General features: G+C 45.8%; 92 pseudogenes; all 92 read right to left on the bottom strand.

Moving 5' to 3' along the window:
* Nucleotides 1-4,497: 4,497 nt before the first annotated feature.
* On the bottom strand, nucleotides 4,498-4,616 carry LOC140101610 (5S ribosomal RNA; annotated as a pseudogene).
* A 70-nt stretch (nucleotides 4,617-4,686) lies between these two features.
* On the bottom strand, nucleotides 4,687-4,805 carry LOC140082963 (5S ribosomal RNA; annotated as a pseudogene).
* Nucleotides 4,806-4,875: 70 nt separating this feature from the next.
* Nucleotides 4,876-4,994, bottom strand: LOC140101609 (5S ribosomal RNA; annotated as a pseudogene).
* A 70-nt stretch (nucleotides 4,995-5,064) lies between these two features.
* On the bottom strand, nucleotides 5,065-5,183 carry LOC140086969 (5S ribosomal RNA; annotated as a pseudogene).
* Nucleotides 5,184-5,253: 70 nt separating this feature from the next.
* LOC140094696 (5S ribosomal RNA) lies at nucleotides 5,254-5,372 on the bottom strand (annotated as a pseudogene).
* Nucleotides 5,373-5,442: 70 nt separating this feature from the next.
* LOC140085396 (5S ribosomal RNA) lies at nucleotides 5,443-5,561 on the bottom strand (annotated as a pseudogene).
* Nucleotides 5,562-5,631: 70 nt separating this feature from the next.
* On the bottom strand, nucleotides 5,632-5,750 carry LOC140087376 (5S ribosomal RNA; annotated as a pseudogene).
* Nucleotides 5,751-5,820: 70 nt separating this feature from the next.
* On the bottom strand, nucleotides 5,821-5,939 carry LOC140101608 (5S ribosomal RNA; annotated as a pseudogene).
* Nucleotides 5,940-6,009: 70 nt separating this feature from the next.
* LOC140088558 (5S ribosomal RNA) lies at nucleotides 6,010-6,128 on the bottom strand (annotated as a pseudogene).
* Nucleotides 6,129-6,198: 70 nt separating this feature from the next.
* On the bottom strand, nucleotides 6,199-6,317 carry LOC140101607 (5S ribosomal RNA; annotated as a pseudogene).
* Nucleotides 6,318-6,576: 259 nt separating this feature from the next.
* Nucleotides 6,577-6,695, bottom strand: LOC140101606 (5S ribosomal RNA; annotated as a pseudogene).
* Nucleotides 6,696-6,765: 70 nt separating this feature from the next.
* On the bottom strand, nucleotides 6,766-6,884 carry LOC140094447 (5S ribosomal RNA; annotated as a pseudogene).
* Nucleotides 6,885-6,954: 70 nt separating this feature from the next.
* Nucleotides 6,955-7,073, bottom strand: LOC140094316 (5S ribosomal RNA; annotated as a pseudogene).
* A 70-nt stretch (nucleotides 7,074-7,143) lies between these two features.
* On the bottom strand, nucleotides 7,144-7,262 carry LOC140081209 (5S ribosomal RNA; annotated as a pseudogene).
* A 70-nt stretch (nucleotides 7,263-7,332) lies between these two features.
* On the bottom strand, nucleotides 7,333-7,451 carry LOC140084617 (5S ribosomal RNA; annotated as a pseudogene).
* A 70-nt stretch (nucleotides 7,452-7,521) lies between these two features.
* Nucleotides 7,522-7,640, bottom strand: LOC140101605 (5S ribosomal RNA; annotated as a pseudogene).
* Nucleotides 7,641-7,710: 70 nt separating this feature from the next.
* Nucleotides 7,711-7,829, bottom strand: LOC140101604 (5S ribosomal RNA; annotated as a pseudogene).
* Nucleotides 7,830-7,899: 70 nt separating this feature from the next.
* Nucleotides 7,900-8,018, bottom strand: LOC140101603 (5S ribosomal RNA; annotated as a pseudogene).
* A 70-nt stretch (nucleotides 8,019-8,088) lies between these two features.
* On the bottom strand, nucleotides 8,089-8,207 carry LOC140101601 (5S ribosomal RNA; annotated as a pseudogene).
* A 70-nt stretch (nucleotides 8,208-8,277) lies between these two features.
* LOC140101600 (5S ribosomal RNA) lies at nucleotides 8,278-8,396 on the bottom strand (annotated as a pseudogene).
* Nucleotides 8,397-8,466: 70 nt separating this feature from the next.
* Nucleotides 8,467-8,585, bottom strand: LOC140101598 (5S ribosomal RNA; annotated as a pseudogene).
* A 69-nt stretch (nucleotides 8,586-8,654) lies between these two features.
* On the bottom strand, nucleotides 8,655-8,773 carry LOC140101597 (5S ribosomal RNA; annotated as a pseudogene).
* Nucleotides 8,774-9,024: 251 nt separating this feature from the next.
* On the bottom strand, nucleotides 9,025-9,143 carry LOC140081208 (5S ribosomal RNA; annotated as a pseudogene).
* A 70-nt stretch (nucleotides 9,144-9,213) lies between these two features.
* Nucleotides 9,214-9,332, bottom strand: LOC140088573 (5S ribosomal RNA; annotated as a pseudogene).
* A 70-nt stretch (nucleotides 9,333-9,402) lies between these two features.
* LOC140088575 (5S ribosomal RNA) lies at nucleotides 9,403-9,521 on the bottom strand (annotated as a pseudogene).
* Nucleotides 9,522-9,780: 259 nt separating this feature from the next.
* On the bottom strand, nucleotides 9,781-9,899 carry LOC140084468 (5S ribosomal RNA; annotated as a pseudogene).
* Nucleotides 9,900-10,158: 259 nt separating this feature from the next.
* On the bottom strand, nucleotides 10,159-10,277 carry LOC140093897 (5S ribosomal RNA; annotated as a pseudogene).
* A 70-nt stretch (nucleotides 10,278-10,347) lies between these two features.
* LOC140083567 (5S ribosomal RNA) lies at nucleotides 10,348-10,466 on the bottom strand (annotated as a pseudogene).
* A 70-nt stretch (nucleotides 10,467-10,536) lies between these two features.
* Nucleotides 10,537-10,655, bottom strand: LOC140081525 (5S ribosomal RNA; annotated as a pseudogene).
* Nucleotides 10,656-10,725: 70 nt separating this feature from the next.
* Nucleotides 10,726-10,844, bottom strand: LOC140084995 (5S ribosomal RNA; annotated as a pseudogene).
* Nucleotides 10,845-10,914: 70 nt separating this feature from the next.
* Nucleotides 10,915-11,033, bottom strand: LOC140094315 (5S ribosomal RNA; annotated as a pseudogene).
* A 70-nt stretch (nucleotides 11,034-11,103) lies between these two features.
* LOC140081207 (5S ribosomal RNA) lies at nucleotides 11,104-11,222 on the bottom strand (annotated as a pseudogene).
* A 70-nt stretch (nucleotides 11,223-11,292) lies between these two features.
* LOC140084616 (5S ribosomal RNA) lies at nucleotides 11,293-11,411 on the bottom strand (annotated as a pseudogene).
* A 70-nt stretch (nucleotides 11,412-11,481) lies between these two features.
* LOC140101596 (5S ribosomal RNA) lies at nucleotides 11,482-11,600 on the bottom strand (annotated as a pseudogene).
* A 70-nt stretch (nucleotides 11,601-11,670) lies between these two features.
* LOC140101595 (5S ribosomal RNA) lies at nucleotides 11,671-11,789 on the bottom strand (annotated as a pseudogene).
* A 251-nt stretch (nucleotides 11,790-12,040) lies between these two features.
* Nucleotides 12,041-12,159, bottom strand: LOC140081921 (5S ribosomal RNA; annotated as a pseudogene).
* Nucleotides 12,160-12,229: 70 nt separating this feature from the next.
* LOC140084467 (5S ribosomal RNA) lies at nucleotides 12,230-12,348 on the bottom strand (annotated as a pseudogene).
* A 70-nt stretch (nucleotides 12,349-12,418) lies between these two features.
* On the bottom strand, nucleotides 12,419-12,537 carry LOC140089854 (5S ribosomal RNA; annotated as a pseudogene).
* A 432-nt stretch (nucleotides 12,538-12,969) lies between these two features.
* LOC140101594 (5S ribosomal RNA) lies at nucleotides 12,970-13,088 on the bottom strand (annotated as a pseudogene).
* Nucleotides 13,089-13,158: 70 nt separating this feature from the next.
* Nucleotides 13,159-13,277, bottom strand: LOC140081920 (5S ribosomal RNA; annotated as a pseudogene).
* Nucleotides 13,278-13,347: 70 nt separating this feature from the next.
* On the bottom strand, nucleotides 13,348-13,466 carry LOC140085762 (5S ribosomal RNA; annotated as a pseudogene).
* A 70-nt stretch (nucleotides 13,467-13,536) lies between these two features.
* On the bottom strand, nucleotides 13,537-13,655 carry LOC140089853 (5S ribosomal RNA; annotated as a pseudogene).
* Nucleotides 13,656-14,087: 432 nt separating this feature from the next.
* On the bottom strand, nucleotides 14,088-14,206 carry LOC140101593 (5S ribosomal RNA; annotated as a pseudogene).
* Nucleotides 14,207-14,276: 70 nt separating this feature from the next.
* LOC140101592 (5S ribosomal RNA) lies at nucleotides 14,277-14,395 on the bottom strand (annotated as a pseudogene).
* A 70-nt stretch (nucleotides 14,396-14,465) lies between these two features.
* LOC140090156 (5S ribosomal RNA) lies at nucleotides 14,466-14,584 on the bottom strand (annotated as a pseudogene).
* A 70-nt stretch (nucleotides 14,585-14,654) lies between these two features.
* Nucleotides 14,655-14,773, bottom strand: LOC140088518 (5S ribosomal RNA; annotated as a pseudogene).
* Nucleotides 14,774-14,843: 70 nt separating this feature from the next.
* LOC140101590 (5S ribosomal RNA) lies at nucleotides 14,844-14,962 on the bottom strand (annotated as a pseudogene).
* Nucleotides 14,963-15,032: 70 nt separating this feature from the next.
* On the bottom strand, nucleotides 15,033-15,151 carry LOC140086968 (5S ribosomal RNA; annotated as a pseudogene).
* A 70-nt stretch (nucleotides 15,152-15,221) lies between these two features.
* On the bottom strand, nucleotides 15,222-15,340 carry LOC140088556 (5S ribosomal RNA; annotated as a pseudogene).
* Nucleotides 15,341-15,410: 70 nt separating this feature from the next.
* On the bottom strand, nucleotides 15,411-15,529 carry LOC140101589 (5S ribosomal RNA; annotated as a pseudogene).
* A 70-nt stretch (nucleotides 15,530-15,599) lies between these two features.
* LOC140101588 (5S ribosomal RNA) lies at nucleotides 15,600-15,718 on the bottom strand (annotated as a pseudogene).
* A 251-nt stretch (nucleotides 15,719-15,969) lies between these two features.
* LOC140081918 (5S ribosomal RNA) lies at nucleotides 15,970-16,088 on the bottom strand (annotated as a pseudogene).
* A 70-nt stretch (nucleotides 16,089-16,158) lies between these two features.
* On the bottom strand, nucleotides 16,159-16,277 carry LOC140084466 (5S ribosomal RNA; annotated as a pseudogene).
* Nucleotides 16,278-16,347: 70 nt separating this feature from the next.
* On the bottom strand, nucleotides 16,348-16,466 carry LOC140089852 (5S ribosomal RNA; annotated as a pseudogene).
* A 432-nt stretch (nucleotides 16,467-16,898) lies between these two features.
* On the bottom strand, nucleotides 16,899-17,017 carry LOC140091306 (5S ribosomal RNA; annotated as a pseudogene).
* Nucleotides 17,018-17,087: 70 nt separating this feature from the next.
* On the bottom strand, nucleotides 17,088-17,206 carry LOC140101586 (5S ribosomal RNA; annotated as a pseudogene).
* Nucleotides 17,207-17,276: 70 nt separating this feature from the next.
* On the bottom strand, nucleotides 17,277-17,395 carry LOC140090155 (5S ribosomal RNA; annotated as a pseudogene).
* Nucleotides 17,396-17,465: 70 nt separating this feature from the next.
* On the bottom strand, nucleotides 17,466-17,584 carry LOC140088517 (5S ribosomal RNA; annotated as a pseudogene).
* A 70-nt stretch (nucleotides 17,585-17,654) lies between these two features.
* On the bottom strand, nucleotides 17,655-17,773 carry LOC140101585 (5S ribosomal RNA; annotated as a pseudogene).
* A 70-nt stretch (nucleotides 17,774-17,843) lies between these two features.
* Nucleotides 17,844-17,962, bottom strand: LOC140086966 (5S ribosomal RNA; annotated as a pseudogene).
* A 70-nt stretch (nucleotides 17,963-18,032) lies between these two features.
* On the bottom strand, nucleotides 18,033-18,151 carry LOC140094695 (5S ribosomal RNA; annotated as a pseudogene).
* Nucleotides 18,152-18,221: 70 nt separating this feature from the next.
* On the bottom strand, nucleotides 18,222-18,340 carry LOC140101584 (5S ribosomal RNA; annotated as a pseudogene).
* A 70-nt stretch (nucleotides 18,341-18,410) lies between these two features.
* Nucleotides 18,411-18,529, bottom strand: LOC140087375 (5S ribosomal RNA; annotated as a pseudogene).
* A 70-nt stretch (nucleotides 18,530-18,599) lies between these two features.
* On the bottom strand, nucleotides 18,600-18,718 carry LOC140101583 (5S ribosomal RNA; annotated as a pseudogene).
* A 70-nt stretch (nucleotides 18,719-18,788) lies between these two features.
* LOC140086228 (5S ribosomal RNA) lies at nucleotides 18,789-18,907 on the bottom strand (annotated as a pseudogene).
* Nucleotides 18,908-18,977: 70 nt separating this feature from the next.
* LOC140101582 (5S ribosomal RNA) lies at nucleotides 18,978-19,096 on the bottom strand (annotated as a pseudogene).
* A 259-nt stretch (nucleotides 19,097-19,355) lies between these two features.
* LOC140101581 (5S ribosomal RNA) lies at nucleotides 19,356-19,474 on the bottom strand (annotated as a pseudogene).
* A 70-nt stretch (nucleotides 19,475-19,544) lies between these two features.
* On the bottom strand, nucleotides 19,545-19,663 carry LOC140094446 (5S ribosomal RNA; annotated as a pseudogene).
* Nucleotides 19,664-19,733: 70 nt separating this feature from the next.
* Nucleotides 19,734-19,852, bottom strand: LOC140094313 (5S ribosomal RNA; annotated as a pseudogene).
* A 70-nt stretch (nucleotides 19,853-19,922) lies between these two features.
* On the bottom strand, nucleotides 19,923-20,041 carry LOC140081206 (5S ribosomal RNA; annotated as a pseudogene).
* Nucleotides 20,042-20,111: 70 nt separating this feature from the next.
* On the bottom strand, nucleotides 20,112-20,230 carry LOC140084615 (5S ribosomal RNA; annotated as a pseudogene).
* A 70-nt stretch (nucleotides 20,231-20,300) lies between these two features.
* LOC140086753 (5S ribosomal RNA) lies at nucleotides 20,301-20,419 on the bottom strand (annotated as a pseudogene).
* A 70-nt stretch (nucleotides 20,420-20,489) lies between these two features.
* LOC140101579 (5S ribosomal RNA) lies at nucleotides 20,490-20,608 on the bottom strand (annotated as a pseudogene).
* Nucleotides 20,609-20,678: 70 nt separating this feature from the next.
* Nucleotides 20,679-20,797, bottom strand: LOC140101578 (5S ribosomal RNA; annotated as a pseudogene).
* Nucleotides 20,798-20,867: 70 nt separating this feature from the next.
* Nucleotides 20,868-20,986, bottom strand: LOC140101577 (5S ribosomal RNA; annotated as a pseudogene).
* A 70-nt stretch (nucleotides 20,987-21,056) lies between these two features.
* LOC140101576 (5S ribosomal RNA) lies at nucleotides 21,057-21,175 on the bottom strand (annotated as a pseudogene).
* A 70-nt stretch (nucleotides 21,176-21,245) lies between these two features.
* On the bottom strand, nucleotides 21,246-21,364 carry LOC140101574 (5S ribosomal RNA; annotated as a pseudogene).
* A 70-nt stretch (nucleotides 21,365-21,434) lies between these two features.
* LOC140101573 (5S ribosomal RNA) lies at nucleotides 21,435-21,553 on the bottom strand (annotated as a pseudogene).
* A 251-nt stretch (nucleotides 21,554-21,804) lies between these two features.
* Nucleotides 21,805-21,923, bottom strand: LOC140081205 (5S ribosomal RNA; annotated as a pseudogene).
* Nucleotides 21,924-21,993: 70 nt separating this feature from the next.
* Nucleotides 21,994-22,112, bottom strand: LOC140088572 (5S ribosomal RNA; annotated as a pseudogene).
* Nucleotides 22,113-22,182: 70 nt separating this feature from the next.
* Nucleotides 22,183-22,301, bottom strand: LOC140088574 (5S ribosomal RNA; annotated as a pseudogene).
* Nucleotides 22,302-22,560: 259 nt separating this feature from the next.
* LOC140084465 (5S ribosomal RNA) lies at nucleotides 22,561-22,679 on the bottom strand (annotated as a pseudogene).
* Nucleotides 22,680-22,938: 259 nt separating this feature from the next.
* LOC140093896 (5S ribosomal RNA) lies at nucleotides 22,939-23,057 on the bottom strand (annotated as a pseudogene).
* Nucleotides 23,058-23,127: 70 nt separating this feature from the next.
* LOC140083566 (5S ribosomal RNA) lies at nucleotides 23,128-23,246 on the bottom strand (annotated as a pseudogene).
* A 70-nt stretch (nucleotides 23,247-23,316) lies between these two features.
* On the bottom strand, nucleotides 23,317-23,435 carry LOC140101572 (5S ribosomal RNA; annotated as a pseudogene).
* A 70-nt stretch (nucleotides 23,436-23,505) lies between these two features.
* LOC140084994 (5S ribosomal RNA) lies at nucleotides 23,506-23,624 on the bottom strand (annotated as a pseudogene).
* A 70-nt stretch (nucleotides 23,625-23,694) lies between these two features.
* LOC140094312 (5S ribosomal RNA) lies at nucleotides 23,695-23,813 on the bottom strand (annotated as a pseudogene).
* A 70-nt stretch (nucleotides 23,814-23,883) lies between these two features.
* Nucleotides 23,884-24,002, bottom strand: LOC140081204 (5S ribosomal RNA; annotated as a pseudogene).
* A 70-nt stretch (nucleotides 24,003-24,072) lies between these two features.
* On the bottom strand, nucleotides 24,073-24,191 carry LOC140084614 (5S ribosomal RNA; annotated as a pseudogene).
* A 70-nt stretch (nucleotides 24,192-24,261) lies between these two features.
* Nucleotides 24,262-24,380, bottom strand: LOC140101571 (5S ribosomal RNA; annotated as a pseudogene).
* A 70-nt stretch (nucleotides 24,381-24,450) lies between these two features.
* Nucleotides 24,451-24,569, bottom strand: LOC140101570 (5S ribosomal RNA; annotated as a pseudogene).
* A 251-nt stretch (nucleotides 24,570-24,820) lies between these two features.
* On the bottom strand, nucleotides 24,821-24,939 carry LOC140089851 (5S ribosomal RNA; annotated as a pseudogene).
* Nucleotides 24,940-25,284: the final 345 nt, after the last annotated feature.

The raw sequence follows: 25,284 nt of genomic DNA, 5'->3' as shown, positions 1-25,284 counted from the left end.
GGATTCACAGCCAGTCTCCCATGCTGGTACTTGCCAAGCCTTAAGCCGCATAGCTGCTGTGATCCGACAAGAGCACGCACATTCAGCTTAGAATGGCCGTTGACAGCAGCTGTTCAATTTGAACCTTCTTTTACCATCTTTGACAGAGAAACTAACAATTTTCAGGTTCAAAAAGGTCAACAGAACTTGGGATTCCCAGCCAGTCTCCCATGCTGGTACTTGCCAAGCCTTAAGCTGCATTGCTGCTGCGATCTGACGAGAGTAGGCACATTCAGCTTAGAATGGCCGTTGACAGCAGCTCTTCAATTTGAACCTTCTTTTACTATCTCATAGAGAAACTAACACAATTTTCAGGTTCAAAAAGGTCAACGGAACTTGGGATTCCCAGCCAGTCTCCCATGCTGGTACTTGCCAAGCCTTAAGCTGCATTGCTGCTGCGATCTGACGAGAGCAGGCACATTCAGCTTAGAATGGCCGTTGACAGCAGCTGTTCAGTTTGAACCTTCTTTTACTATCTCATAGAGAAACTAACACAATTTTCAGGTTCAAAAAGGTCAACGGAACTTGGGATTCCCAGCCAGTCTCCCATGCTGGTACTTGCCAAGCCTTAAGCTGCATTGCTGCTGCAATCTGACGAGAGCAGGCACATTCAGCTTAGAATGGCCGTTGACAGCAGCTGTTCAGTTTGAACCTTCTTTTACTATCTCATAGAGAAACTAACACAATTTTCAGGTTCAAAAAGGTCAACGGAACTTGGGATTCCCAGCCCGTCTCCCATGCTGGTACTTGCCAAGCCTTAAGCTGCATTGCTGCTGCGATCTGACGAGAGCAGGCACATTCAGCTTAGAATGGCCGTTGACAGCAGCTGTTCAATTTGAACCTTCTTTTACTATCTCATAGAGAAACTAACACAATTTTCAGGTTCAAAAAGGTCAACAGAACTTGGGATTCCCAGCCAGTCTCCCATGCTGGTACTTGCAAAGCCTTAAGCTGCATTGCTGCTGCGATCTGACGAGAGCAGGTACATTCAGCTTAGAATGGCCGTTGACAGCAGCTGTTCAATTTGAACCTTCTTTTACCATCTTTGACAGAGAAACTAACAATTTTCAGGTTCAAAAAGGTCAACAGAACTTGGGATTCCCAGCCAGTCTCCCATGCTGGTACTTGCCAAGCCTTAAGCTGCATTGCTGCTGCGATCTGACGAGAGCAGGCACATTCAGCTTAGAATGGCCGTTGACAGCAGCTGTTCAATTTGAACCTTCTTTAACTATCTCATAGAGAAACTAACACAATTTTCAGGTTCAAAAAGGTCAACGGAACTTGGGATTCCCAGCCAGACTCCCATGCTGGTACTTGCCAAGCCTTAAGCTGCATTGCTGCTGCGATCTGACGAGAGCAGGCACATTCAGCTTAGAATGGCCGTTGACAGCAGCTGTTCAGTTTGAACTTTCTTTTACTATCTCATAGAGAAACTAACACAATTTTCAGGTTCAAAAAGGTCAACGGAACTTGGGATTCCCAGCCAGTCTCCCATGCTGGTACTTGCCAAGCCTTAAGCTGCATTGCTGCTGCGATCTGACGAGAGCAGGCACATTCAGCTTAGAATGGCCGTTGACAGCAGCTGTTCAATTTGAACCTTCTTTTACCATCTTTGACAGAGAAACTAACAATTTTCAGGTTCAAAAAGGTCAACGGAACTTGGGATTCCCAGCCAGTCTCCCATGCTGGTACTTGCCAAGCCTTAAGCTGCATTGCTGCTGCGATCTGACGAGAGCAGGCACATTCAGCTTAGAATGGCCGTTGACAGCAGCTGTTCAATTTGAACCTTCTTTTACTATCTCATAGAGAAACTAACACAATTTTCAGGTTCAAAAAGGTCAACGGAACTTGGGATTCCCAGCCAGTCTCCCATGCTGGTACTTGCCAAGCCTTAAGCTGCATTGCTGCTGCGATCTGACGAGAGCAGGCACATTCAGCTTAGAATGGCCGTTGACAGCAGCTGTTCAATTTGAACCTTCTTTTACTATCTCATAGAGAAACTAACACAATTTTCAGGTTCAAAAAGGTCAACGGAACTTGGGATTCCCAGCCAGTCTCTCATGCTGGTACTTGCCAAGCCTTAAGCTGCTGCGATCTGACGAGAGCAGGCACATTCAGCTTAGAATGGCCGTTGACAGCAGCTGTTCAATTTGAACCTTCTTTTACTATCTCATAGAGAAACTAACACAATTTTCAGGTTCAAAAAGGTCAACAGAACTTGGGATTCCCAGCCAGTCTCCCATGCTGGTACTTGCCAAGCCTTAAGCTGCATTGCTGCTGCGATCTGACGAGAGCAGGCACATTCAGCTTAGAATGGCTGTTGACAGCAGCTGTTCAATTTGAACCTTCTTTTACTATCTCATAGAGAAACTAACACAATTTTCAGGTTCAAAAAGGTCAACGGAACTTGGGATTCCCAGCCAGTCTCCCATGCTGGTACTTGCCAAGCCTTAAGCTGCATTGATGCTGCGATCTGACGAGAGCAGGCACATTCAGCTTAGAATGGCCGTTGACAGCAGCTGTTCAGTTTGAACCTTCTTTTACTATCTCATAGAGAAACTAACACAATTTTCAGGTTCAAAAAGGTCAACGGAACTTGGGATTCCCAGCCAGTCTCCCATGCTGGTACTTGCCAAGCCTTAAGCTTCATTGCTGCTGCGATCTGACGAGAGCAGGCACATTCAGCTTAGAATGGCCGTTGACAGCAGCTGTTCAGTTTGAACCTTCTTTTACTATCTCATAGAGAAACTAACACAATTTTCAGGTTCAAAAAGGTCAACGGAACTTGGGATTCCCAGCCAGTCTCCCATGCTGGTACTTGCCAAGCCTTAAGCTGCTGCGATCTGACGAGAGCAGGCACATTCAGCTTAGAATGGCCGTTGACAGCAGCTGTTCAATTTGAACCTTCTTTTACTATCTCATAGAGAAACTAACACAATTTTCAGGTTCAAAAAGGTCAACAGAACTTGGGATTCCCAGCCAGTCTCCCATGCTGGTACTTGCCAAGCCTTAAGCTCCTGCGATCTGATGAGAGCAGGCACATTCAGCTTAGAATGGCCGTTGACAGCAGCTGTTCAATTTGAACCTTCTTTTACTATCTCATAGAGAAACTAACACAATTTTCAGGTTCAAAAAGGTCAACGGAACTTGGGATTCCCAGCCAGTCTCCCATGCTGGTACTTGCCAAGCCTTAAGCTGCATTGCTGCTGCGATCTGACGAGAGCAGGCACATTCAGCTTAGAATGGCCGTTGACAGCAGCTGTTCAATTTGAACCTTCTTTTACCATCTTTGACAGAGAAACTAACAATTTTCAGGTTCAAAAAGGTCAACGGAACTTGGGATTCCCAGCCAGTCTCCCATGCTGGTACTTGCCAAGCCTTAAGCTGCATTGCTGCTGCGATCTGACGAGAGCAGGCACATTCAGCTTAGAATGGCCGTTGACAGCAGCTGTTCAATTTGAACCTTCTTTTACTATCTCATAGAGAAACTAACACAATTTTCAGGTTCAAAAAGGTCAACGGAACTTGGGATTCCCAGCCAGTCTCCCATGCTGGTACTTGCCAAGCCTTAAGCTGCATTGCTGCTGCGATCTGACGAGAGCAGGCACATTCAGCTTAGAATGGCTGTTGACAGCAGCTGTTCAATTTGAACCTTCTTTTACTATCTCATAGAGAAACTAACACAATTTTCAGGTTCAAAAAGGTCAACGGAACTTGGGATTCCCAGCCAGTCTCCCATGCTGGTACTTGCCAAGCCTTAAGCTGCATTGATGCTGCGATCTGAAGAGAGCAGGCACATTCAGCTTAGAATGGCCGTTGACAGCAGCTGTTCAGTTTGAACCTTCTTTTACTATCTCATAGAGAAACTAACACAATTTTCAGGTTCAAAAAGGTCAACGGAACTTGGGATTCCCAGCCAGTCTCCCATGCTGGTACTTGCCAAGCCTTAAGCTGCATTGCTGCTGCGATCTGACGAGAGCAGGCACATTCAGCTTAGAATGGCCGTTGACAGCAGCTGTTCAGTTTGAACCTTCTTTTACTATCTCATAGAGAAACTAAAACAATTTTCAGGTTCAAAAAGGTCAACGGAACTTGGGATTCCCAGCCAGTCTCCCATGCTGGTACTTGCCAAGCCTTAAGCTGCATTGCTGCTGCAATCTGACGAGAGCAGGCACATTCAGCTTAGAATGGCCGTTGACAGCAGCTGTTCAATTTGAACCTTCTTTTACCATCTTTGACAGAGAAACTAACAATTTTCAGGTTCAAAAAGGTCAACGGAACTTGGGATTCCCAGCCAGTCTCCCATGCTGGTACTTGACAAGCCTTAAGTTGCATTGCTGCTGCGATCTGACGAGAGCAGGCACATTGAGCTTAGAATGGCCGTTGACAGCAGCTGTTCAATTTGAACCTTCTTTTACTATCTCATAGAGAAACTAACACAATTTTCAGGTTCAAAAAGGTCAACGGAACTTGGGATTCCCAGCCAGTCTCCCATGCTGGTACTTGCCAAGCCTTAAGCTGCATTGCTGCTGCGATCTGACGAGAGCAGGCACATTCAGCTTAGAATGGCCGTTGACAGCAGTTGTTCAATTTGAACCTTCTTTTACTATCTCATAGAGAAACTAACACAATTTTCAGGTTCAAAAAGGTCAACGGAACTTGGGATTCCCAGCCAGTCTCCCATGCTGGTACTTGCCAAGCCTTAAGCTGCATTGCTGCTGCGATCTGAAGAGAGCAGGCACATTCAGCTTAGAATGGCCGTTGACAGCAGCTGTTCAGTTTGAACCTTCTTTTACTATCTCATAGAGAAACTAACACAATTTTCAGGTTCAAAAAGGTCAACGGAACTTGGGATTCCCAGCCAGTCTCCCATGCTGGTACTTGCCAAGCCTTAAGCTGCATTGCTGCTGCGATCTGACGAGAGCAGGCACATTCAGCTTAGAATGGCCGTTGACAGCAGCTGTTCAGTTTGAACCTTCTTTTACTATCTCATAGAGAAACTAAAACAATTTTCAGGTTCAAAAAGGTCAACGGAACTTGGGATTCCCAGCCAGTCTCCCATGCTGGTACTTGCCAAGCCTTAAGCTGCATTGCTGCTGCAATCTGACGAGAGCAGGCACATTCAGCTTAGAATGGCCGTTGACAGCAGCTGTTCAATTTGAACCTTCTTTTACCATCTTTGACAGAGAAACTAACAATTTTCAGGTTCAAAAAGGTCAACGGAACTTGGGATTCCCAGCCAGTCTCCCATGCTGGTACTTGACAAGCCTTAAGCTGCATTGCTGCTGCGATCTGACGAGAGCAGGCACATTGAGCTTAGAATGGCCGTTGACAGCAGTTGTTCAATTTGAACCTTCTTTTACTATCTCATAGAGAAACTAACACAATTTTCAGGTTCAAAAAGGTCAACGGAACTTGGGATTCCAAGCCAGTCTCCCATGCTGGTACTTGCCAAGCCTTAAGCTGCATTGCTGCTGCGATCTGACGAGAGCAGGCACATTCAGCTTAGAATGGCCGTTGACAGCAGTTGTTCAATTTGAACCTTCTTTTACTATCTCATAGAGAAACTAACACAATTTTCAGGTTCAAAAAGGTCAACGGAACTTGGGATTCCCAGCCAGTCTCCCATGCTGGTACTTGCCAAGCCTTAAGCTGCATTGCTGCTGCGATCTGACGAGAGCACGCACATTCAGCTTAGAATGGCCGTTGACAGCAGCTGTTCAATTTGAACCTTCTTTTACTATCTCATAGAGAAACTAACACAATTTTCAGGTTCAAAAAGGTCAACGGAACTTGGGATTCCCAGCCAGTCTCCCATGCTGGTACTTGCCAAGCCTTAAGCTGCATTGCTGCTGCGATCTGACGAGAGCAGGCACATTCAGCTTAGAATGGCCGTTGACAGCAGCTGTTCAATTTGAACCTTCTTTTACCATCTTTGACAGAGAAACTAACAATTTTCAGGTTCAAAAAGGTCAACGGAACTTGGGATTCCCAGCCAGTCTCCCATGCTGGTACTTGCCAAGCCTTAAGCTGCATTGCTGCTGCGATCTGACGAGAGCAGGCACATTGAGCTTAGAATGGCCGTTGACAGCAGCTGTTCAATTTGAACCTTCTTTTACTATCTCATAGAGAAACTAACACAATTTTCAGGTTCAAAAAGGTCAACGGAACTTGGGATTCCCAGCCAGTCTCCCATGCTGGTACTTGCCAAGCCTTAAGCTGCATTGCTGCTGCGATCTGACGAGAGCAGGCACATTCAGCTTAGAATGGCCGTTGACAGTAGTTGTTCAATTTGAACCTTCTTCTACTATCTTATAGAGAAACTAACACAATTTTCAGGTTCAAAAAGGTCACCAGAACTTGGGATTCCCAGCCAGTCTCCCATGCTGGTACTTGCCAAGCCTTTAGCTGCATCGCTGCTGCGATCTGACAAGAGCACGCACATTCAGCTTAGAATGGCCGTTGACAGCAGCTGTTCAATTTGAACCTTCTTTTACTATCTCATAGAGAAACTAACACAATTTTCAGGTTCAAAAAGGTCAACGGAACTTGGGATTCCCAGCCAGTCTCCCATGCTGGTACTTGCCAAGCCTTAAGCTGCATTGCTGCTGCGATCTGACGAGAGCAGGCACATTCAGCTTAGAATGGCCGTTGACAGCAGCTGTTCAGTTTGAACCTTCTTTTACTATCTCATAGAGAAACTAACACAATTTTCAGGTTCAAAAAGGTCAACGGAACTTGGGATTCCCAGCCCGTCTCCCATGCTGGTACTTGCCAAGCCTTAAGCTGCATTGCTGCTGCAATCTGACGAGAGCAGGCACATTCAGCTTAGAATGGCCGTTGACAGCAGCTGTTCAATTTGAACCTTCTTTTACTATCTCATAGAGAAACTAACACAATTTTCAGGTTCAAAAAGGTCAACAGAACTTGGGATTCCCAGCCAGTCTCCCATGCTGGTACTTGCAAAGCCTTAAGCTGCATTGCTGCTGCGATCTGACGAGAGCAGGCACATTCAGCTTAGAATGGCCGTTGACAGCAGCTGTTCAATTTGAACTTTCTTTTACTATCTCATAGAAAAACTAACACAATTTTCAGGTTCAAAAAGGTCAACAGAACTTGGGATTCCCAGCCAGTCTCCCATGCTGGTACTTGCCAAGCCTTAAGCTGCATTGCTGCTGCGATCTGACGAGAGCAGGCACATTCAGCTTAGAATGGCCGTTGACAGCAGCTGTTCAATTTGAACCTTCTTTAACTATCTCAAAGAGAAACTAACACAATTTTCAGGTTCAAAAAGGTCAACGGAACTTGGGATTCCCAGCCAGACTCCCATGCTGGTACTTGCCAAGCCTTAAGCTGCATTGCTGCTGCGATCTGACGAGAGCAGGCACATTCAGCTTAGAATGGCCGTTGACAGCAGCTGTTCAGTTTGAACCTTCTTTTACTATCTCATAGAGAAACTAACACAATTTTCAGGTTCAAAAAGGTCAACGGAACTTGGGATTCCCAGCCAGTCTCCCATGCTGGTACTTGCCAAGCCTTAAGCTGCATTGCTGCTGCGATCTGACGAGAGCAGGCACATTCAGCTTAGAATGGCCGTTGACAGCAGCTGTTCAATTTGAACCTTCTTTTACCATCTTTGACAGAGAAACTAACAATTTTCAGGTTCAAAAAGGTCAACGGAACTTGGGATTCCCAGCCAGTCTCCCATGCTGGTACTTGCCAAGCCTTAAGCTGCATTGCTGCTGCGATCTGACGAGAGCAGGCACATTCAGCTTAGAATGGCCGTTGACAGCAGCTGTTCAATTTGAACCTTCTTTTACTATCTCATAGAGAAACTAACACAATTTTCAGGTTCAAAAAGGTCAACGGAACTTGGGATTCCCAGCCAGTCTCCCATGCTGGTACTTGCCAAGCCTTAAGCTGCATTGCTGCTGCGATCTGACGAGAGCAGGCACATTCAGCTTAGAATGGCCGTTGACAGCAGCTGTTCAATTTGAACCTTCTTTTACTATCTCATAGAGAAACTAACACAATTTTCAGGTTCAAAAAGGTCAACGGAACTTGGGATTCCCAGCCAGTCTCCCATGCTGGTACTTGCCAAGCCTTAAGCTGCATTGCTGCTGCGATCTGACGAGAGCAGGCACATTCAGCTTAGAATGGCCGTTGACAGCAGCTGTTCAGTTTGAACCTTCTTTTACTATCTCATAGAGAAACTAACACAATTTTCAGGTTCAAAAAGGTCAACGGAACTTGGGATTCCCAGCCAGTCTCCCATGCTGGTACTTGCCAAGCCTTAAGCTGCATTGCTGCTGCGATCTGACGAGAGCAGGCACATTCAGCTTAGAATGGCCGTTGACAGCAGCTGTTCAATTTGAACCTTCTTTTACCATCTTTGACAGAGAAACTAACAATTTTCAGGTTCAAAAAGGTCAACGGAACTTGGGATTCCCAGCCAGTCTCCCATGCTGGTACTTGCCAAGCCTTAAGCTGCATTGCTGCTGCGATCTGACGAGAGCAGGCACATTCAGCTTAGAATGGCCGTTGACAGCAGCTGTTCAATTTGAACCTTCTTTACTATCTCATAGAGAAACTAACACAATTTTCAGGTTCAAAAAGGTCAACGGAACTTGGGATTCCCAGCCAGTCTCCCATGCTGGTACTTGCCAAGCCTTAAGCTGCATTGCTGCTGCGATCTGACGAGAGCAGGCACATTCAGCTTAGAATGGCCGTTGACAGCAGCTGTTCAGTTTGAACCTTCTTTTACTATCTCATAGAGAAACTAACACAATTTTCAGGTTCAAAAAGGTCAACGGAACTTGGGATTCCCAGCCAGTCTCCCATGCTGGTACTTGCCAAGCCTTAAGCTGCTGCGATCTGACGAGAGCAGGCACATTCAGCTTAGAATGGCCGTTGACAGCAGCTGTTCAATTTGAACCTTCTTTTACTATCTCATAGAGAAACTAACACAATTTTCAGGTTCAAAAAGGTCAACAGAACTTGGGATTCCCAGCCAGTCTCCCATGCTGGTACTTGCCAAGCCTTAAGCTGCATTGCTGCTGCGATCTGACGAGAGCAGGCACATTCAGCTTAGAATGGCCGTTGACAGCAGATGTTCAATTTGAACCTTCTTTTACTATCTCATAGAGAAACTAACACAATTTTCAGGTTTAAAAAGGTCAACGGAACTTGGGATTCCCAGCCAGTCTCCCATGCCGGTACTTGCCAAGCCTTAAGCTGCATTGCTGCTGCGATCTGACGAGAGCACGCACATTCAGCTTAGAATGGCCGTTGACAGCAGCTGTTCAATTTGAACCTTCTTTTACTATCTCATAGAGAAACTAACACAATTTTCAGGTTCAAAAAGGTCAACGGAACTTGGGATTCCCAGCCAGTCTCCCATGCTGGTACTTGCCAAGCCTTAAGCTGCATTGCTGCTGCGATCTGACGAGAGCCGGCACATTCAGCTTAGAATGGCCGTTGACAGCAGTTGTTCAATTTGAACCTTCTTCTACTATCTTATAGAGAAACTAACACAATTTTCAGGTTCAAAAAGGTCACCAGAAATTGGGATTCCCAGCCAGTCTCCCATGCTGGTACTTGCCAAGCCTTTAGCTGCATCGCTGCTGCGATCTGACAAGAGCACGCACATTCAGCTTAGAATGGCCGTTGACAGCAGCTGTTCAATTTGAACCTTCTTTTACTATCTCATAGAGAAACTAACACAATTTTCAGGTTCAAAAAGGTCAACGGAACTTGGGATTCCCAGCCAGTCTCCCATGCTGGTACTTGCCAAGCCTTAAGCTGCATTGATGCTGCGATCTGACGAGAGCAGGCACATTCAGCTTAGAATGGCCGTTGACAGCAGCTGTTCAGTTTGAACCTTCTTTTACTATCTCATAGAGAAACTAACACAATTTTCAGGTTCAAAAAGGTCAACGGAACTTGGGATTCACAGCCAGTCTCCCATGCTGGTACTTGCCAAGCCTTAAGCCGCATCGCTGCTGTGATCCGACAAGAGCACGCACATTCAGCTTAGAATGGCCGTTGACAGCAGCTGTTCAATTTGAACCTTCTTTTACCATCTTTGACAGAGAAACTAACAATTTTCAAGTTCAAAAAGGTCAACAGAACTTGGGATTCCCAGCCAGTCTCCCATGCTGGTACTTGCCAAGCCTTAAGCTGCATTGCTGCTGCGATCTGACGAGAGTAGGCACATTCAGCTTAGAATGGCCGTTGACAGCAGCTCTTCAATTTGAACCTTCTTTTACTATCTCATAGAGAAACTAACACAATTTTCAGGTTCAAAAAGGTCAACGGAACTTGGGATTCCCAGCCAGTCTCCCATGCTGGTACTTGCCAAGCCTTAAGCTGCATTTCTGCTGCGATCTGACGAGAGCAGGCACATTCAGCTTAGAATGGCCGTTGACAGCAGCTGTTCAGTTTGAACCTTCTTTTACTATCTCATAGAGAAACTAACACAATTTTCAGGTTCAAAAAGGTCAACGGTACTTGGGATTCCCAGCCAGTCTCCCATGCTGGTACTTGCCAAGCCTTAAGCTGCATTGCTGCTGCGATCTGACGAGAGCAGGCACATTCAGCTTAGAATGGCCGTTGACAGCAGCTGTTCAGTTTGAACCTTCTTTTACTATCTCATAGAGAAACTAACACAATTTTCAGGTTCAAAAAGGTCAACGGAACTTGGGATTCCCAGCCCGTCTCCCATGCTGGTACTTGCCAAGCCTTAAGCTGCATTGCTGCTGCGATCTGACGAGAGCAGGCACATTCAGCTTAGAATGGCCGTTGACAGCAGCTGTTCAATTTGAACCTTCTTTTACTATCTCATAGAGAAACTAACACAATTTTCAGGTTCAAAAAGGTCAACAGAACTTGGGATTCCCAGCCAGTCTCCCATGCTGGTACTTGCAAAGCCTTAAGCTGCATTGCTGCTGCGATCTGACGAGAGCAGGCACATTCAGCTTAGAATGGCCGTTGACAGCAGCTGTTCAATTTGAACTTTCTTTTACTATCTCATAGAAAAACTAACACAATTTTCAGGTTCAAAAAGGTCAACAGAACTTGGGATTCCCAGCCAGTCTCCCATGCTGGTACTTGCCAAGCCTTAAGCTGCATTGCTGCTGCGATCTGACGAGAGCAGGCACATTCAGCTTAGAATGGCCGTTGACAGCAGCTGTTCAATTTGAACCTTCTTTAACTATCTCATAGAGAAACTAACACAATTTTCAGGTTCAAAAAGGTCAACGGAACTTGGGATTCCCAGCCAGACTCCCATGCTGGTACTTGCCAAGCCTTAAGCTGCATTGCTGCTGCGATCTGACGAGAGCAGGCACATTCAGCTTAGAATGGCCGTTGACAGCAGCTGTTCAGTTTGAACTTTCTTTTACTATCTCATAGAGAAACTAACACAATTTTCAGGTTCAAAAAGGTCAACGGAACTTGGGATTCCCAGCCAGTCTCCCATGCTGGTACTTGCCAAGCCTTAAGCTGCATTGCTGCTGCGATCTGACGAGAGCAGGCACATTCAGCTTAGAATGGCCGTTGACAGCAGCTGTTCAATTTGAACCTTCTTTTACTATCTCATAGAGAAACTAACACAATTTTCAGGTTCAAAAAGGTCAACGGAACTTGGGATTCCCAGCCAGTCTCCCATGCTGGTACTTGCCAAGCCTTAAGCTGCATTGCTGCTGCGATCTGACGAGAGCAGGCACATTCAGCTTAGAATGGCCGTTGACAGCAGCTGTTCAATTTGAACCTTCTTTTACTATCTCATAGAGAAACTAACACAATTTTCAGGTTCAAAAAGGTCAACGGAACTTGGGATTCCCAGCCAGTCTCTCATGCTGGTACTTGCCAAGCCTTAAGCTGCTGCGATCTGACGAGAGCAGGCACATTCAGCTTAGAATGGCCGTTGACAGCAGCTGTTCAATTTGAACCTTCTTTTACTATCTCATAGAGAAACTAACACAATTTTCAGGTTCAAAAAGGTCAACAGAACTTGGGATTCCCAGCCAGTCTCCCATGCTGGTACTTGCCAAGCCTTAAGCTGCATTGCTGCTGCGATCTGACGAGAGCAGGCACATTCAGCTTAGAATGGCTGTTGACAGCAGCTGTTCAATTTGAACCTTCTTTTACTATCTCATAGAGAAACTAACACAATTTTCAGGTTCAAAAAGGTCAACGGAACTTGGGATTCCCAGCCAGTCTCCCATGCTGGTACTTGCCAAGCCTTAAGCTGCATTGATGCTGCGATCTGACGAGAGCAGGCACATTCAGCTTAGAATGGCCGTTGACAGCAGCTGTTCAGTTTGAACCTTCTTTTACTATCTCATAGAGAAACTAACACAATTTTCAGGTTCAAAAAGGTCAACGGAACTTGGGATTCCCAGCCAGTCTCCCATGCTGGTACTTGCCAAGCCTTAAGCTTCATTGCTGCTGCGATCTGACGAGAGCAGGCACATTCAGCTTAGAATGGCCGTTGACAGCAGCTGTTCAGTTTGAACCTTCTTTTACTATCTCATAGAGAAACTAACACAATTTTCAGGTTCAAAAAGGTCAACGGAACTTGGGATTCCCAGCCAGTCTCCCATGCTGGTACTTGCCAAGCCTTAAGCTGCTGCGATCTGACGAGAGCAGGCACATTCAGCTTAGAATGGCCGTTGACAGCAGCTGTTCAATTTGAACCTTCTTTTACTATCTCATAGAGAAACTAACACAATTTTCAGGTTCAAAAAGGTCAACAGAACTTGGGATTCCCAGCCAGTCTCCCATGCTGGTACTTGCCAAGCCTTAAGCTGCTGCGATCTGATGAGAGCAGGCACATTCAGCTTAGAATGGCCGTTGACAGCAGCTGTTCAATTTGAACCTTCTTTTACTATCTCATAGAGAAACTAACACAATTTTCAGGTTCAAAAAGGTCAACGGAACTTGGGATTCCCAGCCAGTCTCCCATGCTGGTACTTGCCAAGCCTTAAGCTGCATTGCTGCTGCGATCTGACGAGAGCAGGCACATTCAGCTTAGAATGGCCGTTGACAGCAGCTGTTCAATTTGAACCTTCTTTTACTATCTCATAGAGAAACTAACACAATTTTCAGGTTCAAAAAGGTCAACAGAACTTGGGATTCCCAGCCAGTCTCCCATGCTGGTACTTGCCAAGCCTTAAGCTGCATTGCTGCTGCGATCTGACGAGAGCAGGCACATTCAGCTTAGAATGGCTGTTGACAGCAGCTGTTCAATTTGAACCTTCTTTTACTATCTCATAGAGAAACTAACACAATTTTCAGGTTCAAAAAGGTCAACAGAACTTGGGATTCCCAGCCAGTCTCCCATGCTGGTACTTGCCAAGCCTTAAGCTGCATTGATGCTGCGATCTGACGAGAGCAGGCACATTCAGCTTAGAATGGCCGTTGACAGCAGCTGTTCAGTTTGAACCTTCTTTTACTATCTCATAGAGAAACTAACACAATTTTCAGGTTCAAAAAGGTCAACGGAACTTGGGATTCCCAGCCAGTCTCCCATGCTGGTACTTGCCAAGCCTTAAGCTTCATTGCTGCTGCGATCTGACGAGAGCAGGCACATTCAGCTTAGAATGGCCGTTGACAGCAGCTGTTCAATTTGAACCTTCTTTTACTATCTCATAGAGAAACTAACACAATTTTCAGGTTCAAAAAGGTCAACGGAACTTGGGATTCCCAGCCAGTCTCCCATGCTGGTACTTGCCAAGCCTTAAGCTGCTGCGATCTGACGAGAGCAGGCACATTCAGCTTAGAATGGCCGTTGACAGCAGCTGTTCAATTTGAACCTTCTTTTACTATCTCATAGAGAAACTAACACAATTTTCAGGTTCAAAAAGGTCAACAGAACTTGGGATTCCCAGCCAGTCTCCCATGCTGGTACTTGCCAAGCCTTAAGCTGCTGCGATCTGATGAGAGCAGGCACATTCAGCTTAGAATGGCCGTTGACAGCAGCTGTTCAATTTGAACCTTCTTTTACTATCTCATAGAGAAACTAACACAATTTTCAGGTTCAAAAAGGTCAACGGAACTTGGGATTCCCAGCCAGTCTCCCATGCTGGTACTTGCCAAGCCTTAAGCTGCATTGCTGCTGCGATCTGACGAGAGCAGGCACATTCAGCTTAGAATGGCCGTTGACAGCAGCTGTTCAATTTGAACCTTCTTTTACCATCTTTGACAGAGAAACTAACAATTTTCAGGTTCAAAAAGGTCAACGGAACTTGGGATTCCCAGCCAGTCTCCCATGCTGGTACTTGCCAAGCCTTAAGCTGCATTGCTGCTGCGATCTGACGAGAGCAGGCACATTCAGCTTAGAATGGCCGTTGACAGCAGCTGTTCAATTTGAACCTTCTTTTACTATCTCATAGAGAAACTAACACAATTTTCAGGTTCAAAAAGGTCAACGGAACTTGGGATTCCCAGCCAGTCTCCCATGCTGGTACTTGCCAAGCCTTAAGCTGCATTGCTGCTGCGATCTGACGAGAGCAGGCACATTCAGCTTAGAATGGCTGTTGACAGCAGCTGTTCAATTTGAACCTTCTTTTACTATCTCATAGAGAAACTAACACAATTTTCAGGTTCAAAAAGGTCAACGGAACTTGGGATTCCCAGCCAGTCTCCCATGCTGGTACTTGCCAAGCCTTAAGCTGCATTGATGCTGCGATCTGAAGAGAGCAGGCACATTCAGCTTAGAATGGCCGTTGACAGCAGCTGTTCAGTTTGAACCTTCTTTTACTATCTCATAGAGAAACTAACACAATTTTCAGGTTCAAAAAGGTCAACGGAACTTGGGATTCCCAGCCAGTCTCCCATGCTGGTACTTGCCAAGCCTTAAGCTGCATTGCTGCTGCGATCTGACGAGAGCAGGCACATTCAGCTTAGAATGGCCGTTGACAGCAGCTGTTCAGTTTGAACCTTCTTTTACTATCTCATAGAGAAACTAAAACAATTTTCAGGTTCAAAAAGGTCAACGGAACTTGGGATTCCCAGCCAGTCTCCCATGCTGGTACTTGCCAAGCCTTAAGCTGCATTGCTGCTGCAATCTGACGAGAGCAGGCACATTCAGCTTAGAATGGCCGTTGACAGCAGCTGTTCAATTTGAACCTTCTTTTACCATCTTTGACAGAGAAACTAACAATTTTCAGGTTCAAAAAGGTCAACGGAACTTGGGATTCCCAGCCAGTCTCCCATGCTGGTACTTGCCAAGCCTTAAGCTGCATTGCTGCTGCGATCTGACGAGAGCAGGCACATTGAGCTTAGAATGGCCGTTGACAGCAGCTGTTCAATTTGAACCTTCTTTTACTATCTCATAGAGAAACTAACACAATTTTCAGGTTCAAAAAGGTCAACGGAACTTGGGATTCCCAGCCAGTCTCCCATGCTGGTACTTGCCAAGCCTTAAGCTGCATTGCTGCTGCGATCTGACGAGAGCAGGCACATTCAGCTTAGAATGGCCGTTGACAGCAGTTGTTCAATTTGAACCTTCTTTTACTATCTCATAGAGAAACTAACACAATTTTAAGGTTCAAAAAGGTCAACGGAACTTGGGATTCCCAGCCAGTCTCCCATGCTGGTACTTGCCAAGCCTTAAGCTGCATTGCTGCTGCGATCTGACGAGAGCAGGCACATTCAGCTTAGAATGGCCGTTGACAGCAGCTGTTCAATTTGAACCTTCTTTTACTATCTCATAGAGAAACTAACACAATTTTCAGGTTCAAAAAGGTCAACGGAACTTGGGATTCCCAGCCAGTCTCTCATGCTGGTACTTGCCAAGCCTTAAGCTGCTGCGATCTGACGAGAGCAGGCACATTCAGCTTAGAATGGCCGTTGACAGCAGCTGTTCAATTTGAACCTTCTTTTACTATCTCATAGAGAAACTAACACAATTTTCAGGTTCAAAAAGGTCAACAGAACTTGGGATTCCCAGCCAGTCTCCCATGCTGGTACTTGCCAAGCCTTAAGCTGCATTGCTGCTGCGATCTGACGAGAGCAGGCACATTCAGCTTAGAATGGCTGTTGACAGCAGCTGTTCAATTTGAACCTTCTTTTACTATCTCATAGAGAAACTAACACAATTTTCAGGTTCAAAAAGGTCAACGGAACTTGGGATTCCCAGCCAGTCTCCCATGCTGGTACTTGCCAAGCCTTAAGCTGCATTGATGCTGCGATCTGACGAGAGCAGGCACATTCAGCTTAGAATGGCCGTTGACAGCAGCTGTTCAGTTTGAACCTTCTTTTACTATCTCATAGAGAAACTAACACAATTTTCAGGTTCAAAAAGGTCAACGGAACTTGGGATTCCCAGCCAGTCTCCCATGCTGGTACTTGCCAAGCCTTAAGCTTCATTGCTGCTGCGATCTGACGAGAGCAGGCACATTCAGCTTAGAATGGCCGTTGACAGCAGCTGTTCAGTTTGAACCTTCTTTTACTATCTCATAGAGAAACTAACACAATTTTCAGGTTCAAAAAGGTCAACGGAACTTGGGATTCCCAGCCAGTCTCCCATGCTGGTACTTGCCAAGCCTTAAGCTGCTGCGATCTGACGAGAGCAGGCACATTCAGCTTAGAATGGCCGTTGACAGCAGCTGTTCAATTTGAACCTTCTTTTACTATCTCATAGAGAAACTAACACAATTTTCAGGTTCAAAAAGGTCAACAGAACTTGGGATTCCCAGCCAGTCTCCCATGCTGGTACTTGCCAAGCCTTAAGCTGCTGCGATCTGATGAGAGCAGGCACATTCAGCTTAGAATGGCCGTTGACAGCAGCTGTTCAATTTGAACCTTCTTTTACTATCTCATAGAGAAACTAACACAATTTTCAGGTTCAAAAAGGTCAACGGAACTTGGGATTCCCAGCCAGTCTCCCATGCTGGTACTTGCCAAGCCTTAAGCTGCATTGCTGCTGCGATCTGACTAGAGCAGGCACATTCAGCTTAGAATGGCCGTTGACAGCAGCTGTTCAATTTGAACCTTCTTTTACCATCTTTGACAGAGAAACTAACAATTTTCAGGTTCAAAAAGGTCAACGGAACTTGGGATTCCCAGCCAGTCTCCCATGCTGGTACTTGCCAAGCCTTAAGCTGCATTGCTGCTGCGATCTGACGAGAGCAGGCACATTCAGCTTAGAATGGCCGTTGACAGCAGCTGTTCAATTTGAACCTTCTTTTACTATCTCATAGAGAAACTAACACAATTTTCAGGTTCAAAAAGGTCAACGGAACTTGGGATTCCCAGCCAGTCTCCCATGCTGGTACTTGCCAAGCCTTAAGCTGCATTGCTGCTGCGATCTGACGAGAGCAGGCACATTCAGCTTAGAATGGCTGTTGACAGCAGCTGTTCAATTTGAACCTTCTTTTACTATCTCATAGAGAAACTAACACAATTTTCAGGTTCAAAAAGGTCAACGGAACTTGGGATTCCCAGCCAGTCTCCCATGCTGGTACTTGCCAAGCCTTAAGCTGCATTGATGCTGCGATCTGAAGAGAGCAGGCACATTCAGCTTAGAATGGCCGTTGACAGCAGCTGTTCAGTTTGAACCTTCTTTTACTATCTCATAGAGAAACTAACACAATTTTCAGGTTCAAAAAGGTCAACGGAACTTGGGATTCCCAGCCAGTCTCCCATGCTGGTACTTGCCAAGCCTTAAGCTGCATTGCTGCTGCGATCTGACGAGAGCAGGCACATTCAGCTTAGAATGGCCGTTGACAGCAGCTGTTCAGTTTGTACCTTCTTTTACTATCTCATAGAGAAACTAAAACAATTTTCAGGTTCAAAAAGGTCAACGGAACTTGGGATTCCCAGCCAGTCTCCCATGCTGGTACTTGCCAAGCCTTAAGCTGCATTGCTGCTGCAATCTGACGAGAGCAGGCACATTCAGCTTAGAATGGCCGTTGACAGCAGCTGTTCAATTTGAACCTTCTTTTACCATCTTTGACAGAGAAACTAACAATTTTCAGGTTCAAAAAGGTCAACGGAACTTGGGATTCCCAGCCAGTCTCCCATGCTGGTACTTGACAAGCCTTAAGCTGCATTGCTGCTGCGATCTGACGAGAGCAGGCACATTGAGCTTAGAATGGCCGTTGACAGCAGCTGTTCAATTTGAACCTTCTTTTACTATCTCATAGAGAAACTAACACAATTTTCAGGTTCAAAAAGGTCAACGGAACTTGGGATTCCCAGCCAGTCTCCCATGCTGGTACTTGCCAAGCCTTAAGCTGCATTGCTGCTGCGATCTGACGAGAGCAGGCACATTCAGCTTAGAATGGCCGTTGACAGCAGTTGTTCAATTTGAACCTTCTTTTACTATCTCATAGAGAAACTAACACAATTTTCAGGTTCAAAAAGGTCAACGGAACTTGGGATTCCCAGCCAGTCTCCCATGCTGGTACTTGCCAAGCCTTAAGCTGCATTGCTGCTGCGATCTGACGAGAGCACGCACATTCAGCTTAGAATGGCCGTTGACAGCAGCTGTTCAATTTGAACCTTCTTTTACTATCTCATAGAGAAACTAACACAATTTTCAGGTTCAAAAAGGTCAACGGAACTTGGGATTCCCAGCCAGTCTCCCATGCTGGTACTTGCCAAGCCTTAAGCTGCATTGCTGCTGCGATCTGACGAGAGCAGGCACATTCAGCTTAGAATGGCCGTTGACAGCAGCTGTTCAATTTGAACCTTCTTTTACCATCTTTGACAGAGAAACTAACAATTTTCAGGTTCAAAAAGGTCAACGGGACTTGGGATTCCCAGCCAGTCTCCCATGCTGGTACTTGCCAAGCCTTAAGCTGCATTGCTGCTGCGTTCTGACGAGAGCAGGCACATTGAGCTTAGAATGGCCGTTGACAGCAGCTGTTCAATTTGAACCTTCTTTTACTATCTCATAGAGAAACTAACACAATTTTCAGGTTCAAAAAGGTCAACGGAACTTGGGATTCCCAGCCAGTCTCCCATGCTGGTACTTGCCAAGCCTTAAGCTGCATTGCTGCTGCGATCTGACGAGAGCAGGCACATTCAGCTTAGAATGGCCGTTGACAGTAGTTGTTCAATTTGAACCTTCTTCTACTATCTTATAGAGAAACTAACACAATTTTCAGGTTCAAAAAGGTCACCAGAACTTGGGATTCCCAGCCAGTCTCCCATGCTGGTACTTGCCAAGCCTTTAGCTGCATCGCTGCTGCGATCTGACAAGAGCACGCACATTCAGCTTAGAATGGCCGTTGACAGCAGCTGTTCAATTTGAACCTTCTTTTACTATCTCATAGAGAAACTAACACAATTTTCAGGTTCAAAAAGGTCAACGGAACTTGGGATTCCCAGCCAGTCTCCCATGCTGGTACTTGCCAAGCCTTAAGCTGCATTGCTGCTGCGATCTGACGAGAGCAGGCACATTCAGCTTAGAATGGCCGTTGACAGCAGCTGTTCAGTTTGAACCTTCTTTTACTATCTCATAGAGAAACTAACACAATTTTCAGGTTCAAAAAGGTCAACGGAACTTGGGATTCCCAGCCCGTCTCCCATGCTGGTACTTGCCAAGCCTTAAGCTGCATTGCTGCTGCAATCTGACGAGAGCAGGCACATTCAGCTTAGAATGGCCGTTGACAGCAGCTGTTCAATTTGAACCTTCTTTTACTATCTCATAGAGAAACTAACACAATTTTCAGGTTCAAAAAGGTCAACAGAACTTGGGATTCCCAGCCAGTCTCCCATGCTGGTACTTGCAAAGCCTTAAGCTGCATTGCTGCTGCGATCTGACGAGAGCAGGCACATTCAGCTTAGAATGGCCGTTGACAGCAGCTGTTCAATTTGAACTTTCTTTTACTATCTCATAGAAAAACTAACACAATTTTCAGGTTCAAAAAGGTCAACAGAACTTGGGATTCCCAGCCAGTCTCCCATGCTGGTACTTGCCAAGCCTTAAGCTGCATTGCTGCTGCGATCTGACGAGAGCAGGCACATTCAGCTTAGAATGGCCGTTGACAGCAGCTGTTCAATTTGAACCTTCTTTAACTATCTCAAAGAGAAACTAACACAATTTTCAGGTTCAAAAAGGTCAACGGAACTTGGGATTCCCAGCCAGACTCCCATGCTGGTACTTGCCAAGCCTTAAGCTGCATTGCTGCTGCGATCTGACGAGAGCAGGCACATTCAGCTTAGAATGGCCGTTGACAGCAGCTGTTCAGTTTGAACCTTCTTTTACTATCTCATAGAGAAACTAACACAATTTTCAGGTTCAAAAAGGTCAACGGAACTTGGGATTCCCAGCCAGTCTCCCATGCTGGTACTTGCCAAGCCTTAAGCTGCATTGCTGCTGCGATCTGACGAGAGCAGGCACATTCAGCTTAGAATGGTCGTTGACAGCAGCTGTTCAATTTGAACCTTCTTTTACCATCTTTGACAGAGAAACTAACAATTTTCAGGTTCAAAAAGGTCAACGGAACTTGGGATTCCCAGCCAGTCTCCCATGCTGGTACTTGCCAAGCCTTAAGCTGCATTGCTGCTGCGATCTGACGAGAGCAGGCACATTCAGCTTAGAATGGCCGTTGACAGCAGCTGTTCAATTTGAACCTTCTTTTACTATCTCATAGAGAAACTAACACAATTTTCAGGTTCAAAAAGGTCAACGGAACTTGGGATTCCCAGCCAGTCTCCCATGCTGGTACTTGCCAAGCCTTAAGCTGCATTGCTGCTGCGATCTGACGAGAGCAGGCACATTCAGCTTAGAATGGCCGTTGACAGCAGCTGTTCAATTTGAACCTTCTTTTACTATCTCATAGAGAAACTAACACAATTTTCAGGTTCAAAAAGGTCAACGGAACTTGGGATTCCCAGCCAGTCTCCCATGCTGGTACTTGCCAAGCCTTAAGCTGCATTGCTGCTGCGATCTGACGAGAGCAGGCACATTCAGCTTAGAATGGCCGTTGACAGCAGCTGTTCAGTTTGAACCTTCTTTTACTATCTCATAGAGAAACTAACACAATTTTCAGGTTCAAAAAGGTCAACGGAACTTGGGATTCCCAGCCAGTCTCCCATGCTGGTACTTGCCAAGCCTTAAGCTGCATTGCTGCTGCGATCTGACGAGAGCAGGCACATTCAGCTTAGAATGGCCGTTGACAGCAGCTGTTCAATTTGAACCTTCTTTTACCATCTTTGACAGAGAAACTAACAATTTTCAGGTTCAAAAAGGTCAACGGAACTTGGGATTCCCAGCCAGTCTCCCATGCTGGTACTTGCCAAGCCTTAAGCTGCATTGCTGCTGCGATCTGACGAGAGCAGGCACATTCAGCTTAGAATGGCCGTTGACAGCAGCTGTTCAATTTGAACCTTCTTTTACTATCTCATAGAGAAACTAACACAATTTTCAGGTTCAAAAAGGTCAACGGAACTTGGGATTCCCAGCCAGTCTCCCATGCTGGTACTTGCCAAGCCTTAAGCTGCATTGCTGCTGCGATCTGACGAGAGCAGGCACATTCAGCTTAGAATGGCCGTTGACAGCAGCTGTTCAGTTTGAACCTTCTTTTACTATCTCATAGAGAAACTAACACAATTTTCAGGTTCAAAAAGGTCAACGGAACTTGGGATTCCCAGCCAGTCTCCCATGCTGGTACTTGCCAAGCCTTAAGCTGCTGCGATCTGACGAGAGCAGGCACATTCAGCTTAGAATGGCCGTTGACAGCAGCTGTTCAATTTGAACCTTCTTTTACTATCTCATAGAGAAACTAACACAATTTTCAGGTTCAAAAAGGTCAACAGAACTTGGGATTCCCAGCCAGTCTCCCATGCTGGTACTTGCCAAGCCTTAAGCTGCATTGCTGCTGCGATCTGACGAGAGCAGGCACATTCAGCTTAGAATGGCCGTTGACAGCAGCTGTTCAATTTGAACCTTCTTTTACTATCTCATAGAGAAACTAACACAATTTTCAGGTTCAAAAAGGTCAACGGAACTTGGGATTCCCAGCCAGTCTCCCATGCCGGTACTTGCCAAGCCTTAAGCTGCATTGCTGCTGCGATCTGACGAGAGCACGCACATTCAGCTTAGAATGGCCGTTGACAGCAGCTGTTCAATTTGAACCTTCTTTTACTATCTCATAGAGAAACTAACACAATTTTCAGGTTCAAAAAGGTCAACGGAACTTGGGATTCCCAGCCAGTCTCCCATGCTGGTACTTGCCAAGCCTTAAGCTGCATTGCTGCTGCGATCTGACGAGAGCCGGCACATTCAGCTTAGAATGGCCGTTGACAGCAGTTGTTCAATTTGAACCTTCTTCTACTATCTTATAGAGAAACTAACACAATTTTCAGGTTCAAAAAGGTCACCAGAAATTGGGATTCCCAGCCAGTCTCCCATGCTGGTACTTGCCAAGCCTTTAGCTGCATCGCTGCTGCGATCTGACAAGAGCACGCACATTCACCTTAGAATGGCCGTTGACAGCAGCTGTTCAATTTGAACCTTCTTTTACTATCTCATAGAGAAACTAACACAATTTTCAGGTTCAAAAAGGTCAACGGAACTTGGGATTCCCAGCCAGTCTCCCATGCTGGTACTTGCCAAGCCTTAAGCTGCATTGATGCTGCGATCTGACGAGAGCAGGCACATTCAGCTTAGAATGGCCGTTGACAGCAGCTGTTCAGTTTGAACCTTCTTTTACTATCTCATAGAGAAACTAACACAATTTTCAGGTTCAAAAAGGTCAACGGAACTTGGGATTCACAGCCAGTCTCCCATGCTGGTACTTGCCAAGCCTTAAGCCGCATCGCTGCTGTGATCCGACAAGAGCACGCACATTCAGCTTAGAATGGCCGTTGACAGCAGCTGTTCAATTTGAACCTTCTTTTACCATCTTTGACAGAGAAACTAACAATTTTCAGGTTCAAAAAGGTCAACAGAACTTGGGATTCCCAGCCAGTCTCCCATGCTGGTACTTGCCAAGCCTTAAGCTGCATTGCTGCTGCGATCTGACGAGAGTAGGCACATTCAGCTTAGAATGGCCGTTGACAGCAGCTCTTCAATTTGAACCTTCTTTTACTATCTCATAGAGAAACTAACACAATTTTCAGGTTCAAAAAGGTCAACGGAACTTGGGATTCCCAGCCAGTCTCCCATGCTGGTACTTGCCAAGCCTTAAGCTGCATTTCTGCTGCGATCTGACGAGAGCAGGCACATTCAGCTTAGAATGGCCGTTGACAGCAGCTGTTCAGTTTGAACCTTCTTTTACTATCTCATAGAGAAACTAACACAATTTTCAGGTTCAAAAAGGTCAACGGAACTTGGGATTCCCAGCCAGTCTCCCATGCTGGTACTTGCCAAGCCTTAAGCTGCATTGCTGCTGCGATCTGACGAGAGCAGGCACATTCAGCTTAGAATGGCCGTTGACAGCAGCTGTTCAGTTTGAACCTTCTTTTACTATCTCATAGAGAAACTAACACAATTTTCAGGTTCAAAAAGGTCAACGGAACTTGGGATTCCCAGCCCGTCTCCCATGCTGGTACTTGCCAAGCCTTAAGCTGCATTGCTGCTGCGATCTGACGAGAGCAGGCACATTCAGCTTAGAATGGCCGTTGACAGCAGCTGTTCAATTTGAACCTTCTTTTACTATCTCATAGAGAAACTAACACAATTTTCAGGTTCAAAAAGGTCAACAGAACTTGGGATTCCCAGCCAGTCTCCCATGCTGGTACTTGCAAAGCCTTAAGCTGCATTGCTGCTGCGATCTGACGAGAGCAGGCACATTCAGCTTAGAATGGCCGTTGACAGCAGCTGTTCAATTTGAACTTTCTTTTACTATCTCATAGAAAAACTAACACAATTTTCAGGTTCAAAAAGGTCAACAGAACTTGGGATTCCCAGCCAGTCTCCCATGCTGGTACTTGCCAAGCCTTAAGCTGCATTGCTGCTGCGATCTGACGAGAGCAGGCACATTCAGCTTAGAATGGCCGTTGACAGCAGCTGTTCAATTTGAACCTTCTTTAACTATCTCATAGAGAAACTAACACAATTTTCAGGTTCAAAAAGGTCAACGGAACTTGGGATTCCCAGCCAGACTCCCATGCTGGTACTTGCCAAGCCTTAAGCTGCATTGCTGCTGCGATCTGACGAGAGCAGGCACATTCAGCTTAGAATGGCCGTTGACAGCAGCTGTTCAGTTTGAACTTTCTTTTACTATCTCATAGAGAAACTAACACAATTTTCAGGTTCAAAAAGGTCAACGGAACTTGGGATTCCCAGCCAGTCTCCCATGCTGGTACTTGCCAAGCCTTAAGCTGCATTGCTGCTGCGATCTGACGAGAGCAGGCACATTCAGCTTAGAATGGCCGTTGACAGCAGCTGTTCAATTTGAACCTTCTTTTACTATCTCATAGAGAAACTAACACAATTTTCAGGTTCAAAAAGGTCAACGGAACTTGGGATTCCCAGCCAGTCTCCCATGCTGGTACTTGCCAAGCCTTAAGCTGCATTGCTGCTGCGATCTGACGAGAGCAGGCACATTCAGCTTAGAATGGCCGTTGACAGCAGCTGTTCAATTTGAACCTTCTTTTACTATCTCATAGAGAAACTAACACAATTTTCAGGTTCAAAAAGGTCAACGGAACTTGGGATTCCCAGCCAGTCTCTCATGCTGGTACTTGCCAAGCCTTAAGCTGCTGCGATCTGACGAGAGCAGGCACATTCAGCTTAGAATGGCCGTTGACAGCAGCTGTTCAATTTGAACCTTCTTTTACTATCTCATAGAGAAACTAACACAATTTTCAGGTTCAAAAAGGTCAACGGAACTTGGGATTCCCAGCCAGTCTCCCATGCTGGTACTTGCCAAGCCTTAAGCTTCATTGCTGCTGCGATCTGACGAGAGCAGGCACATTCAGCTTAGAATGGCCGTTGACAGCAGCTGTTCAGTTTGAACCTTCTTTTACTATCTCATAGAGAAACTAACACAATTTTCAGGTTCAAAAAGGTCAACGGAACTTGGGATTCCCAGCCAGTCTCCCATGCTGGTACTTGCCAAGCCTTAAGCTGCTGCGATCTGACGAGAGCAGGCACATTCAGCTTAGAATGGCCGTTGACAGCAGCTGTTCAATTTGAACCTTCTTTTACTATCTCATAGAGAAACTAACACAATTTTCAGGTTCAAAAAGGTCAACAGAACTTGGGATTCCCAGCCAGTCTCCCATGCTGGTACTTGCCAAGCCTTAAGCTGCTGCGATCTGATGAGAGCAGGCACATTCAGC

The sequence above is a fragment of the Engystomops pustulosus genome, chromosome 9 (assembly GCF_040894005.1).
Source record: "Engystomops pustulosus chromosome 9, aEngPut4.maternal, whole genome shotgun sequence".
Taxonomy (NCBI): domain Eukaryota; kingdom Metazoa; phylum Chordata; class Amphibia; order Anura; family Leptodactylidae; genus Engystomops; species Engystomops pustulosus.
The sequence above is the reverse complement of the archived record's forward strand: the minus strand, read 5'-3'. Positions and strand labels throughout refer to the sequence as shown.